A 14,687-nucleotide genomic window follows, 5' to 3' on the forward strand; every position below is an offset into this window, starting at 1 on the left:
ATCCATTCATCTGTCTGTGGGCATTTAGGTTGCTTCCATTACCTGGCTATTGTAAATAGTGCTGCAATGAACATTGTGGTGAATGTGTGTTTTTGATTTATGGTTGTCTCTGGGTATATGCCCAGAAGAGGGATTGCTGGATCCTATGGTAATTCTATTTCTAGTTTCTTTAAGGAAACTCCATACTCTTCTCCATAGTGACTGTATCAATTTAGCTTCCCACCAATAGTGGAAGAGGGTTCCTTTTGTCCACAACCTCCCCAGAATTTGTTGTTTGTAGATTTTCTGATGCTGCCGATTCTAACAGGTGTGAGGTGATACCTCATTGTCATTTTGATTTGCATTTCTCTAATAATTAGTGGTGTTGAGCAGCTTTTCATATGCGTCTTGGTCGTCTCTGTGACTTCTTTGAAGAAACGTCTATTTAGATCTTCTGCCCATTTTTGTATTGGGTTGTTTGTTTTATTAATATTAAGCTGCGTGAGCTGTTTATATATATTGGAGATTAAACCCTTGTCCATTTTTTCGTTTGCGAACGTTTTCGCCCATTCTGAGGGTTGCCTTTTTCCATTCCAGTTTTTTTTTAACCAAAAAAGAAAGAAAGCAAAAGAAGCAGAACACTAATGTGCGTGAAATATGCCTCTTGAAACTGTCGTTTTGAAATATGGACGTCTTTTGAACTTTTTGGTCGATATATGACCCCAGGATTTGTTTTCAGGGCAGGTGTCATTTACAGGCCTGCAATGATTTGGAATATCCACTGACCATTAGCGCTGGGATTAAAGCTGCTGTTGTGTGAAACGGCCACAAGGTGGCAGCAGTTCTCCCTTAGCAAATCTGGTTACCGGGCAACAGAGCCTCAATGGAAGCCTGTTCTAGATTGGAATTTAGAATGGAATGTGCCAGGAGAAAGCCCCTCAAGTTTGTCTCACTACTTCTTGTTCGTGTTTTTAATTTAATTTTTAATTTTTTATTACAGCAAGTTTGATTACAACGTTTGCTTGTTGTAGGTGTGCAAGATGTGGTTCTGTTACACATATACATATGTCTGTTCTTCCTGGGACCCTTTTCCCATGTACATTATGACAGAATGTTGAGTAGTCTTCTCTTGGCATTCCGTAGGTCTTTGGTGATTATATATTTCACCTGTGTTTGTATATGTCTCTTAACCCCAATATCGTAATGAATCCAATCCTCACACCTTTCCATTGGTGAACCATAAGTTTGTTTAATGAATCTGTGATTGCCCTTCTCCGTAGAAATGTCTGCCCTGGTATCCGTTTTTAGGTAACACCTATAAGTGATATCCTACGATATGTGTCTTTCACTTTCTGACTTACTACAAGTCACGTGATTACCTGTAGACTCATCTACGGGGCTGCAAATGGCATTGTGCTCTTTTTTTCCTTGGCTAATATTCTGTCTTAGCGAGGTCCATTTTCTGCAATGTGATTCCCTGAGGGCTGAGGATTAGCTGACCTGGGCAGCCTGACCCTGCCGGCAAGCCCTCCCTAGGTGTGCCTGGGTTGAGTTCAATAGAAACAGCACTCCAGGCAGCAATAGCCCCTGCAGCTGTGCCTGACTCCATATTCTCTGCCCCGTCAGCAGTCTCGGGGCTGTGCTGGTGGGAGGGTGTGAGGGTCCATGGCTTTGTTGGTGGCCCGGTGTGAGTGGGGCTCTGCTGGAATTTCTGAAGGAGTTGCCAGGTTGCCACCTGTAAAGAAGAGGATGTGTCACCCATAACTTCCACTGGAATTTCTCTCCGGGCTGAGGTGAGGGAGGAAAAAATGGAGTGGGGGCCGGGACAGGAGTGGTATCTCAGGCAGGGAAATGGAAAGCTTCCAGAAGAGCGCCCGGGGCCAGGACCATCCTGGCTGGCCTGCAGGCACCAAGTTGGCCTGCGTGCTGTCGCTGGTGTGGCTCCACGGCCCTTCCTCTAGGCTTTCAAGCCCTTGTACATATTCAGGTGTTTTACCTGGGAAGGGTGGGAACAGTTCAGCAGCAGCTGGCCTGGGGCTCAGCTCACGTTTACTCACAGAGGCCTTGGCACTGTCCCCCAGCTTTGCAATCATGACGCTCCTTGCGTGGGGGGGCCGGGCTGCTGGCTGTATGGGAGATGATTCCCCACCTCTGACCAATCTCAGAATTGTTTACCGCTGGAACAAGTGCCCTGATAGGGTTTTCCTCTGTATAACTGCTGGGTACAGGATTTGTTTTTTCTTTTTTGGTTCAAGTTAGAAGTTATTCATCTTTTATGTATTTATTGATATAAGCATGGAAATAATTCATTCATAGAAATACATCTGTGTGAAGGGAAGAACTTTTTTCTGTTTTATTTTTAAATTTCATTTCTAAAAATTTTGAAGTTTATTTATATTTATTTTTCTATACAGCAGGTTATTATTAGTTATCTATTTTATTCATATACATATATACAGGTCAATACCTATCTCCCAACTCATCTGACCACCAACACCCCATGGCTTCCCCCACTTGGTGTCCATACGTTTGTTCTCTACCTCTGTTTCTCTATTTCTGCCCTGCAAACCTGTTCATCTGTACCATATATCTAGGTTCCACATTCATGCATTAATACAGAATATTTGTTTTGCTCTTTCTGACTTACTTCATTCTGTATGACAGTCTCTAGATCCACCGACTTCTCTACAAATAACCCAGTTTCATTCCTTTTCATGGCTGAATCATATTCCATTTTATATATGTACCACATCTTTTTCCATTCGTCTGTCTGTGGGCATTTAGGTTGCTTCCATTACCTGGCTGTTGTAAATAGTGCTGCAATGAACATTGTGGTGAATGTGTGTTTTTGATTTATGGTTGTCTCTGTGTATATGCCCAGAAGTGGGATTGCTGGATCCTATGGTAATTCTATTTCTAGTTTCTTTAAGGAAACTCCATACTGTTCTCCATAGTGACTGTATCAATTTACCTTCCCACCAATAGTGGAAGAGGGTTCCTTTTGTCCACACCCTCCCCAGAATTTGTTGTTTGTAGATTTTCTGATGATGCCGATTCTAACAGGTGTGAGGTGATACCTCATTGTCGTTTTGATTTGCATTTCTCTAATAATTAGTGGTGTTGAGCAGCTTTTCATGTGCGTCTTGGCCGTCTCTGTGACTTCTTTGAAGAAACGTCTATTTAGATCTTCTGCCCATTTTTGTATTGGGTTGTTTGTTTTATTAATATTAAGCTGCGTGAGCTGTTTATATATATTGGAGATTAAACCCTTGTCCATTGATTCGTTTGCGAACGTTTTCGCCCATTCTGAGGGTTGCCTTTTTCCATTCCCGTTTTTTTTTAACCAAAAAAGAAAGAAAGCAAAAGAAGCAGAACACTAATGTGCGTGAAATATGCCTCTTGAAACTGTCGTTTTGAAATATGGACGTCTTTTGAACTTTTTGGTCGATATATGACCCCAGGAATTGTTTTCAGGGCAGGTGTCATTTACAGGCCTGCAATGATTTGGAATATCCACTGACCAGTAGCGCTGGGATTAAAGCTGCTGTTGTGCGAAATGGCCACAAGGTGGCAGCAGTTCTCCCTTAGCAAATCTGGTTACCAGGGCAACAGAGCCTCAATGGAAGCCTGTTCTAGATTGTAATTTAGAATGGAATGTGCCAGGAGAAAGCCCCTCAAGTTTGTCTCACTACTTCTTGTTCGTGTTTTTAATTTAATTTTTAATTTTTTATTACAGCAAGTTTGATTACAACGTTTGCTTGTTGTAGGTGTGCAAGATGTGGTTCTTTTACACATATACATATGTCTGTTCTTCCTGGGACCCTTTTCCCATGTACATTATGACAGAATGTTGAGTAGTCTTCTCTTGGCATTCCGTAGGTCTTTGGTGATTATATATTTCACCTGTGTTTGTATATGTCTCTTAACCCCAATATCGTAATGAATCCAATCCTCACACCTTTCCATTGGTGAACCATAAGTTTGTTTAATGAATCTGTGATTGCCCTTCTCCGTGGAAATATCTGCCCTGGTATCCGTTTTTAGGTAACACCTATAAGTGATATCCTACGATATGTGTCTTTCACTTTCTGACTTACTACAAGTCACGTGATTACCTGTAGACTCATCTACGGGGCTGCAAATGGCATTGTGCTCTTTTTTTCCTTGGCTAATATTCTGTCTTAGCGAGGTCCATTTTCTGCAATGTGATTCCCTGAGGGCTGAGGATTAGCTGACCTGGGCAGCCTGACCCTGCCGGCAAGCCCTCCCTAGGTGTGCCTGGGTTGAGTTCAATAGAAACAGCACTCCAGGCAGCAATAGGCCCTGCAGCTGTGCCTGACTCCATATTCTCTGCCCCGTCAGCAGTCTCGGGGCTGTGCTGGTGGGAGGGTGTGAGGGTCCATGGCTTTGTTGGTGGCCCGGTGTGAGTGGGGCTCTGCTGGAATTTCTGAAGGAGTTGCCAGGTTGCCACCTGTAAAGAAGAGGATGTGTCACCCATAACTTCCACTGGAATTTCTCTCCGGGCTGAGGTGAGGGAGGAAAAAAAGGAGTGGGGGCCGGGACAGGAGTGGTATCTCAGGCAGGGAAATGGAAAGCTTCCAGAAGAGCGCCCGGGGCCAGGACCATCCTGGCTGGCCTGCAGGCACCAAGTTGGCCTGCGTGCTGTCGCTGGTGTGGCTCCACGGCCCTTCCTCTAGGCTTTCAAGCCCTTGTACATATTCAGGTGTTTTACCTGGGAAGGGTGGGAACAGTTCAGCAGCAGCTGGCCTGGGGCTCAGCTCACGTTTACTCACAGAGGCCTTGGCACTGTCCCCCAGCTTTGCAATCATGACGCTCCTTGCGTGGGGGGGCCGGGCTGCTGGCTGTATGGGAGATGATTCCCCACCTCTGACCAATGTCAGAATTGTTTACCGCTGGAACAAGTGCCCTGATAGGGTTTTCCTCTGTATAACTGCTGGGTACAGGATTTGTTTTTTCTTTTTTGGTTCAAGTTAGAAGTTATTCATCTTTTATGTATTTATTGATATAAGCATGGAAATAATTCATTCATAGAAATACATCTGTGTGAAGGGAAGAACTTTTTTCTGTTTTATTTTTAAATTTCATTTCTAAAAATTTTGCAGTTTAATTATATTTATTTTTCTATACAGCAGGTTATTATTAGTTATCTATTTTATTCATATACATATATACAGGTCAATACCTATCTCCCAACTCATCTGACCACCAACACCCCATGGCTTCGCCCACTTGGTGTCCATACGTTTGTTCTCTACCTCTGTTTCTCTATTTCTGCCCTGCAAACCTGTTCATCTGTACCATATATCTAGGTTCCACATACATGCATTAATACAGAATATTTGTTTTGCTCTTTCTGACTTACTTCATTCTGTATGACAGTCTCTAGATCCACCGACTTCTCTACAAATAACCCAGTTTCATTCCTTTTCATGGCTGAGTCATATCCCATTTTATGTATGTACCACATCTTTATCCATTCATCTGTCTGTGGGCATTTAGGTTGCTTCCATTACCTGGCTATTGTAAATAGTGCTGCAATGAACATTGTGGTGAATGTGTGTTTTTGATTTATGGTTGTCTCTGGGTATATGCCCAGAAGAGGGATTGCTGGATCCTATGGTAATTCTATTTCTAGTTTCTTTAAGGAAACTCCATACTCTTCTCCATAGTGACTGTATCAATTTACCTTCCCACCAATAGTGGAAGAGGGTTCCTTTTGTCCACAACCTCCCCAGAATTTGTTGTTTGTAGATTTTCTGATGCTGCCGATTCTAACAGGTGTGAGGTGATACCTCATTGTCATTTTGATTTGCATTTCTCTAATAATTAGTGGTGTTGAGCAGCTTTTCATATGCGTCTTGGTCGTCTCTGTGACTTCTTTGAAGAAACGTCTATTTAGATCTTCTGCCCATTTTTGTATTGGGTTGTTTGTTTTATTAATATTAAGCTGCGTGAGCTGTTTATATATATTGGAGATTAAACCCTTGTCCATTTTTTCGTTTGCGAACGTTTTCGCCCATTCTGAGGGTTGCCTTTTTCCATTCCCGTTTTTTTTTAACCAAAAAAGAAAGAAAGCAAAAGAAGCAGAACACTAATGTGCGTGAAATATGCCTCTTGAAACTGTCGTTTTGAAATATGGACGTCTTTTGAACTTTTTGGTCGATATATGACCCCAGGATTTGTTTTCAGGGCAGGTGTCATTTACAGGCCTGCAATGATTTGGAATATCCACTGACCATTAGCGCTGGGATTAAAGCTGCTGTTGTGTGAAACGGCCACAAGGTGGCAGCAGTTCTCCCTTAGCAAATCTGGTTACCAGGGCAACAGAGCCTCAATGGAAGCCTGTTCTAGATTGGAATTTAGAATGGAATGTGCCAGGAGAAAGCCCCTCAAGTTTGTCTCACTACTTCTTGTTCGTGTTTTTAATTTAATTTTTAATTTTTTATTACAGCAAGTTTGATTACAACGTTGGCTTGTTGTAGGTGTGCAAGATGTGGTTCTGTTACACATATACATATGTCTGTTCTTCCTGGGACACTTTTCCCATGTACATTATGACAGAATGTTGAGTAGTCTTCTCTTGGCATTCCGTAGGTCTTTGGTGATTATATATTTCACCTGTGTTTGTATATGTCTCTTAACACCAATATCGTAATGAATCCAATCCTCACACCTTTCCATTGGTGAACCATAAGTTTGTTTAATGAATCTGTGATTGCCCTTCTCCGTGGAAATATCTGCCCTGGTATCCGTTTTTAGGTAACACCTATAAGTGATATCCTACGATATGTGTCTTTCACTTTCTGACTTACTACAAGTCACGTGCTTACCTGTAGACTCATCTACGGGGCTGCAAATGGCATTGTGCTCTTTTTTTCCTTGGCTAATATTCTGTCTTAGCGAGGTCCATTTTCTGCAATGTGATTCCCTGAGGGCTGAGGATTAGCTGACCTGGGCAGCCTGACCCTGCCGGCAAGCCCTCCCTAGGTGTGCCTGGGTTGAGTTCAATAGAAACAGCACTCCAGGCAGCAATAGCCCCTGCAGCTGTGCCTGACTCCATATTCTCTGCCCCGTCAGCAGTCTCGGGGCTGTGCTGGTGGGAGGGTGTGAGGGTCCATGGCTTTGTTGGTGGCCCGGTGTGAGTGGGGCTCTGCTGGAATTTCTGAAGGAGTTGCCAGGTTGCCACCTGTAAAGAAGAGGTTGTGTCACCCATAACTTCCACTGGAATTTCTCTCCGGGCTGAGGTGAGGGAGGAAAAAAAGGAGTGGGGGCCGGGACAGGAGTGGTATCTCAGGCAGGGAAATGGAAAGCTTCCAGAAGAGCGCCCGGGGCCAGGACCATCCTGGCTGGCCTGCAGGCACCAAGTTGGCCTGCGTGCTGTCGCTGGTGTGGCTCCACGGCCCTTCCTCTAGGCTTTCAAGCCCTTGTACATATTCAGGTGTTTTACCTGGGAAGGGTGGGAACAGTTCAGCAGCAGCTGGCCTGGGGCTCAGCTCACGTTTACTCACAGAGGCCTTTGCACTGTCCCCCAGCTTTGCAATCATGACGCTCCTTGAGTGGGGGGGCCGGGCTGCTGGCTGTATGGGAGATGATTCCCCACCTCTGACCAATCTCAGAATTGTTTACCGCTGGAACAAGTGCCCTGATAGGGTTTTCCTCTGTATAACTGCTGGGTACAGGATTTGTTTTTTCTTTTTTGGTTCAAGTTAGAAGTTATTCATCTTTTATGTTTTTATTGATATAAGCATGGAAATAATTCATTCATAGAAATACATCTGTGTGAAGGGAAGAACTTTTTTCTGTTTTATTTTTAAATTTCATTTCTAAAAATTTTGCAGTTTATTTATATTTATTTTTCTATACAGCAGGTTATTATTAGTTATCTATTTTATTCATATACATATATACAGGTCAATACCTATCTCCCAACTCATCTGACCACCAACACCCCATGGCTTCGCCCACTTGGTGTCCATACGTTTGTTCTCTACCTCTGTTTCTCTATTTCTGCCCTGCAAACCTGTTCATCTGTACCATATATCTAGGTTCCACATACATGCATTAATACAGAATATTTGTTTTGCTCTTTCTGACTTACTTCATTCTGTATGACAGTCTCTAGATCCACCGACTTCTCTACAAATAACCCAGTTTCATTCCTTTTCATGGCTGAATCATATTCCATTTTATATATGTACCACATCTTTTTCCATTCGTCTGTCTGTGGGCATTTAGGTTGCTTCCATTACCTGGCTGTTGTAAATAGTGCTGCAATGAACATTGTGGTGAATGTGTGTTTTTGATTTATGGTTGTCTCTGTGTATATGCCCAGAAGTGGGATTGCTGGATCCTATGGTAATTCTATTTCTAGTTTCTTTAAGGAAACTCCATACTGTTCTCCATAGTGACTGTATCAATTTACCTTCCCACCAATAGTGGAAGAGGGTTCCTTTTGTCCACACTCTCCCCAGAATTTGTTGTTTGTAGATTTTCTGATGATGCCGATTCTAACAGGTGTGAGGTGATACCTCATTGTCGTTTTGATTTGCATTTCTCTAATAATTAGTGGTGTTGAGCAGCTTTTCATGTGCGTCTTGGCCGTCTCTGTGACTTCTTTGAAGAAACGTCTATTTAGATCTTCTGCCCATTTTTGTATTGGGTTGTTTGTTTTATTAATATTAAGCTGCGTGAGCTGTTTATATATATTGGAGATTAAACCCTTGTCCATTGATTCGTTTGCGAACGTTTTCGCCCATTCTGAGGGTTGCCTTTTTCCATTCCCGTTTTTTTTTAACCAAAAAAGAAAGAAAGCAAAAGAAGCAGAACACTAATGTGCGTGAAATATGCCTCTTGAAACTGTCGTTTTGAAATATGGACGTCTTTTGAAATTTTTGGTCGATATATGACCCCAGGAATTGTTTTCAGGGCAGGTGTCATTTACAGGCCTGCAATGATTTGGAATATCCACTGACCAGTAGCGCTGGGATTATAGCTGCTGTTGTGCGAAATGGCCACAAGGTGGCAGCAGTTCTCCCTTAGCAAATCTGGTTACCAGGGCAACAGAGCCTCAATGGAAGCCTGTTCTAGATTGGAATTTAGAATGGAATGTGCCAGGAGAAAGCCCCTCAAGTTTGTCTCACTACTTCTTGTTCGTGTTTTTAATTTAATTTTTAATTTTTTATTACAGCAAGTTTGATTACAACGTTTGCTTGTTGTAGGTGTGCAAGATGTGGTTCTTTTACACATATACATATGTCTGTTCTTCCTGGGACCCTTTTCCCATGTACGTTATGACAGAATGTTGAGTAGTCTTCTCTTGGCATTCCGTAGGTCTTTGGTGATTATATATTTCACCTGTGTTTGTATATGTCTCTTAACCCCAATATCGTAATGAATCCAATCCTCACACCTTTCCATTGGTGAACCATAAGTTTGTTTAATGAATCTGTGATTGCCCTTCTCCGTGGAAATATCTGCCCTGGTATCCGTTTTTAGGTAACACCTATAAGTGATATCCTACGATATGTGTCTTTCACTTTCTGACTTACTACAAGTCACGTGATTACCTGTAGACTCATCTACGGGGCTGCAAATGGCATTGTGCTCTTTTTTTCCTTGGCTAATATTCTGTCTTAGCGAGGTCCATTTTCTGCAATGTGATTCCCTGAGGGCTGAGGATTAGCTGACCTGGGCAGCCTGACCCTGCCGGCAAGCCCTCCCTAGGTGTGCCTGGGTTGAGTTCAATAGAAACAGCACTCCAGGCAGCAATAGCCCCTGCAGCTGTGCCTGACTCCATATTCTCTGCCCCGTCAGCAGTCTCGGGGCTGTGCTGGTGGGAGGGTGTGAGGGTCCATGGCTTTGTTGGTGGCCCGGTGTGAGTGGGGCTCTGCTGGAATTTCTGAAGGAGTTGCCAGGTTGCCACCTGTAAAGAAGAGGTTGTGTCACCCATAACTTCCACTGGAATTTCTCTCCGGGCTGAGGTGAGGGAGGAAAAAAAGGAGTGGGGGCCGGGACAGGAGTGGTATCTCAGGCAGGGAAATGGAAAGCTTCCAGAAGAGCGCCCGGGGCCAGGACCATCCTGGCTGGCCTGCAGGCACCAAGTTGGCCTGCGTGCTGTCGCTGGTGTGGCTCCACGGCCCTTCCTCTAGGCTTTCAAGCCCTTGTACATATTCAGGTGTTTTACCTGGGAAGGGTGGGAACAGTTCAGCAGCAGCTGGCCTGGGGCTCAGCTCACGTTTACTCACAGAGGCCTTGGCACTGTCCCCCAGCTTTGCAATCATGACGCTCCTTGAGTGGGGGGGCCGGGCTGCTGGCTGTATGGGAGATGATTCCCCACCTCTGACCAATCTCAGAATTGTTTACCGATGGAACAAGTGCCCTGATAGGGTTTTCCTCTGTATAACTGCTGGGTACAGGATTTGTTTTTTCTTTTTTGGTTCAAGTTAGAAGTTATTCATCTTTTATGTATTTATTGATATAAGCATGGAAATAATTCATTCATAGAAATACATCTGTGTGAAGGGAAGAAATTTTTTCTGTTTTATTTTTAAATTTCATTTCTAAAAATTTTGCAGTTTATTTATATTTATTTTTCTATACAGCAGGTTATTATTAGTTATCTATTTTATTCATATACATATATACAGGTCAATACCTATCTCCCAACTCATCTGACCACCAACACCCCATGGCTTCCCCCACTTGGTGTCCATACGTTTGTTCTCTACCTCTGTTTCTCTATTTCTGCCCTGCAAACCTGTTCATCTGTACCATATATCTAGGTTCCACATACATGCATTAATACAGAATATTTGTTTTGCTCTTTCTGACTTACTTCATTCTGTATGACAGTCTCTAGATCCACCGACTTCTCTACAAATAACCCAGTTTCATTCCTTTTCATGGCTGAATCATATTCCATTTTATATATGTACCACATCTTTTTCCATTCGTCTGTCTGTGGGCATTTAGGTTGCTTCCATTACCTGGCTGTTGTAAATAGTGCTGCAATGAACATTGTGGTGAATGTGTGTTTTTGATTTATGGTTGTCTCTGTGTATATGCCCAGAAGTGGGATTGCTGGATCCTATGGTAATTCTATTTCTAGTTTCTTTAAGGAAACTCCATACTGTTCTCCATAGTGACTGTATCAATTTACCTTCCCACCAATAGTGGAAGAGGGTTCCTTTTGTCCACACCCTCCCCAGAATTTGTTGTTTGTAGATTTTCTGATGATGCCGATTCTAACAGGTGTGAGGTGATACCTCATTGTCGTTTTGATTTGCATTTCTCTAATAATTAGTGGTGTTGAGCAGCTTTTCATGTGCGTCTTGGCCGTCTCTGTGACTTCTTTGAAGAAACGTCTATTTAGATCTTCTGCCCATTTTTGTATTGGGTTGTTTGTTTTATTAATATTAAGCTGCGTGAGCTGTTTATATATATTGGAGATTAAACCCTTGTCCATTGATTCGTTTGCGAACGTTTTCGCCCATTCTGAGGGTTGCCTTTTTCCATTCCCGTTTTTTTTTAACCAAAAAAGAAAGAAAGCAAAAGAAGCAGAACACTAATGTGCGTGAAATATGCCTCTTGAAACTGTCGTTTTGAAATATGGACGTCTTTTGAAATTTTTGGTCGATATATGACCCCAGGAATTGTTTTCAGGGCAGGTGTCATTTACAGGCCTGCAATGATTTGGAATATCCACTGACCAGTAGCGCTGGGATTAAAGCTGCTGTTGTGCGAAATGGCCACAAGGTGGCAGCAGTTCTCCCTTAGCAAATCTGGTTACCAGGGCAACAGAGCCTCAATGGAAGCCTGTTCTAGATTGGAATTTAGAATGGAATGTGCCAGGAGAAAGCCCCTCAAGTTTGTCTCACTACTTCTTGTTCGTGTTTTTAATTTAATTTTTAATTTTTTATTACAGCAAGTTTGATTACAACGTTTGCTTGTTGTAGGTGTGCAAGATGTGGTTCTTTTACACATATACATATGTCTGTTCTTCCTGGGACACTTTTCCCATGTACGTTATGACAGAATGTTGAGTAGTCTTCTCTTGGCATTCCGTAGGTCTTTGGTGATTATATATTTCACCTGTGTTTGTATATGTCTCTTAACCCCAATATCGTAATGAATCCAATCCTCACACCTTTCCATTGGTGAACCATAAGTTTGTTTAATGAATCTGTGATTGCCCTTCTCCGTGGAAATATCTGCCCTGGTATCCGTTTTTAGGTAACACCTATAAGTGATATCCTACGATATGTGTCTTTCACTTTCTGACTTACTACAAGTCACGTGATTACCTGTAGACTCATCTACGGGGCTGCAAATGGCATTGTGCTCTTTTTTTCCTTGGCTAATATTCTGTCTTAGCGAGGTCCATTTTCTGCAATGTGATTCCCTGAGGGCTGAGGATTAGCTGACCTGGGCAGCCTGACCCTGCCGGCAAGCCCTCCCTAGGTGTGCCTGGGTTGAGTTCAATAGAAACAGCACTCCAGGCAGCAATAGCCCCTGCAGCTGTGCCTGACTCCATATTCTCTGCCCCGTCAGCAGTCTCGGGGCTGTGCTGGTGGGAGGGTGTGAGGGTCCATGGCTTTGTTGGTGGCCCGGTGTGAGTGGGGCTCTGCTGGAATTTCTGAAGGAGTTGCCAGGTTGCCACCTGTAAAGAAGAGGATGTGTCACCCATAACTTCCACTGGAATTTCTCTCCGGGCTGAGGTGAGGGAGGAAAAAAAGGAGTGGGGGCCGGGACAGGAGTGGTATCTCAGGCAGGGAAATGGAAAGCTTCCAGAAGAGCGCCCGGGGCCAGGACCATCCTGGCTGGCCTGCAGGCACCAAGTTGGCCTGCGTGCTGTCGCTGGTGTGGCTCCACGGCCCTTCCTCTAGGCTTTCAAGCCCTTGTACATATTCAGGTGTTTTACCTGGGAAGGGTGGGAACAGTTCAGCAGCAGCTGGCCTGGGGCTCAGCTCACGTTTACTCACAGAGTCCTTGGCACTGTCCACCAGCTTTGCAATCATGACGCTCCTTGCGTGGGGGGGCCGGGCTGCTGGCTGTATGGGAGATGATTCCCCACCTCTGACCAATCTCAGAATTGTTTACCGCTGGAACAAGTGCCCTGATAGGGTTTTCCTCTGTATAACTGCTGGGTACAGGATTTGTTTTTTCTTTTTTGGTTCAAGTTAGAAGTTATTCATCTTTTATGTATTTATTGATATAAGCATGGAAATAATTCATTCATAGAAATACATCTGTGTGAAGGGAAGAACTTTTTTCTGTTTTATTTTTAAATTTCATTTCTAAAAATTTTGCAGTTTATTTATATTTATTTTTCTATACAGCAGGTTATTATTAGTTATCTATTTTATTCATATACATATATACAGGTCAATACCTATCTCCCAACTCATCTGACCACCAACACCCCATGGCTTCGCCCACTTGGTGTCCATACGTTTGTTCTCTACCTCTGTTTCTCTATTTCTGCCCTGCAAACCTGTTCATCTGTACCATATATCTAGGTTCCACATACATGCATTAATACAGAATATTTGTTTTGCTCTTTCTGACTTACTTCATTCTGTATGACAGTCTCTAGATCCACCGACTTCTCTACAAATAACCCAGTTTCATTCCTTTTCATGGCTGAGTCATATCCCATTTTATGTATGTACCACATCTTTATCCATTCATCTGTCTGTGGGCATTTATGTTGCTTCCATTACCTGGCTATTGTAAATAGTGCTGCAATGAACATTGTGGTGAATGTGTGTTTTTGATTTATGGTTGTCTCTGGGTATATGCCCAGAAGAGGGATTGCTGGATCCTATGGTAATTCTATTTCTAGTTTCTTTAAGGAAACTCCATACTCTTCTCCATAGTGACTGTATCAATTTACCTTCCCACCAATAGTGGAAGAGGGTTCCTTTTGTCCACAACCTCCCCAGAATTTGTTGTTTGTAGATATTCTGATGCTGCCGATTCTAACAGGTATGAGGTGATACCTCATTGTCATTTTGATTTGCATTTCTCTAATAATTAGTGGTGTTGAGCAGCTTTTCATATGCGTCTTGGTCGTCTCTGTGACTTCTTTGAAGAAACGTCTATTTAGATCTTCTGCCCATTTTTGTATTGGGTTGTTTGTTTTATTAATATTAAGCTGTGTGAGCTGTTTATATATATTGGAGATTAAACCCTTGTCCATTGATTCGTTTGCGAACGTTTTCGCCCATTCTGAGGGTTGCCTTTTTCCATTCCCGTTTTTTTTTAACCAAAAAAGAAAGAAAGCAAAAGAAGCAGAACACTAATGTGCGTGAAATATGCCTCTTGAAACTGTCGTTTTGAAATATGGACGTCTTTTGAAATTTTTGGTCGATATATGACCCCAGGAATTGTTTTCAGGGCAGGTGTCATTTACAGGCCTGCAATGATTTGGAATATCCACTGACCAGTAGCGCTGGGATTAAAGCTGCTGTTGTGCGAAATGGCCACAAGGTGGCAGCAGTTCTCCCTTAGCAAATCTGGTTACCAGGGCAACAGAGCCTCAATGGAAGCCTGTTCTAGATTGGAATTTAGAATGGAATGTGCCAGGAGAAAGCCCCTCAAGTTTGTCTCACTACTTCTTGTTCGTGTTTTTAATTTAATTTTTAATTTTTTATTACAGCAAGTTTGATTACAACGTTTGCTTGTTG

Source organism: Mesoplodon densirostris, chromosome 6, assembly GCF_025265405.1.
Source record: "Mesoplodon densirostris isolate mMesDen1 chromosome 6, mMesDen1 primary haplotype, whole genome shotgun sequence".
NCBI lineage: Eukaryota > Metazoa > Chordata > Mammalia > Artiodactyla > Ziphiidae > Mesoplodon > Mesoplodon densirostris.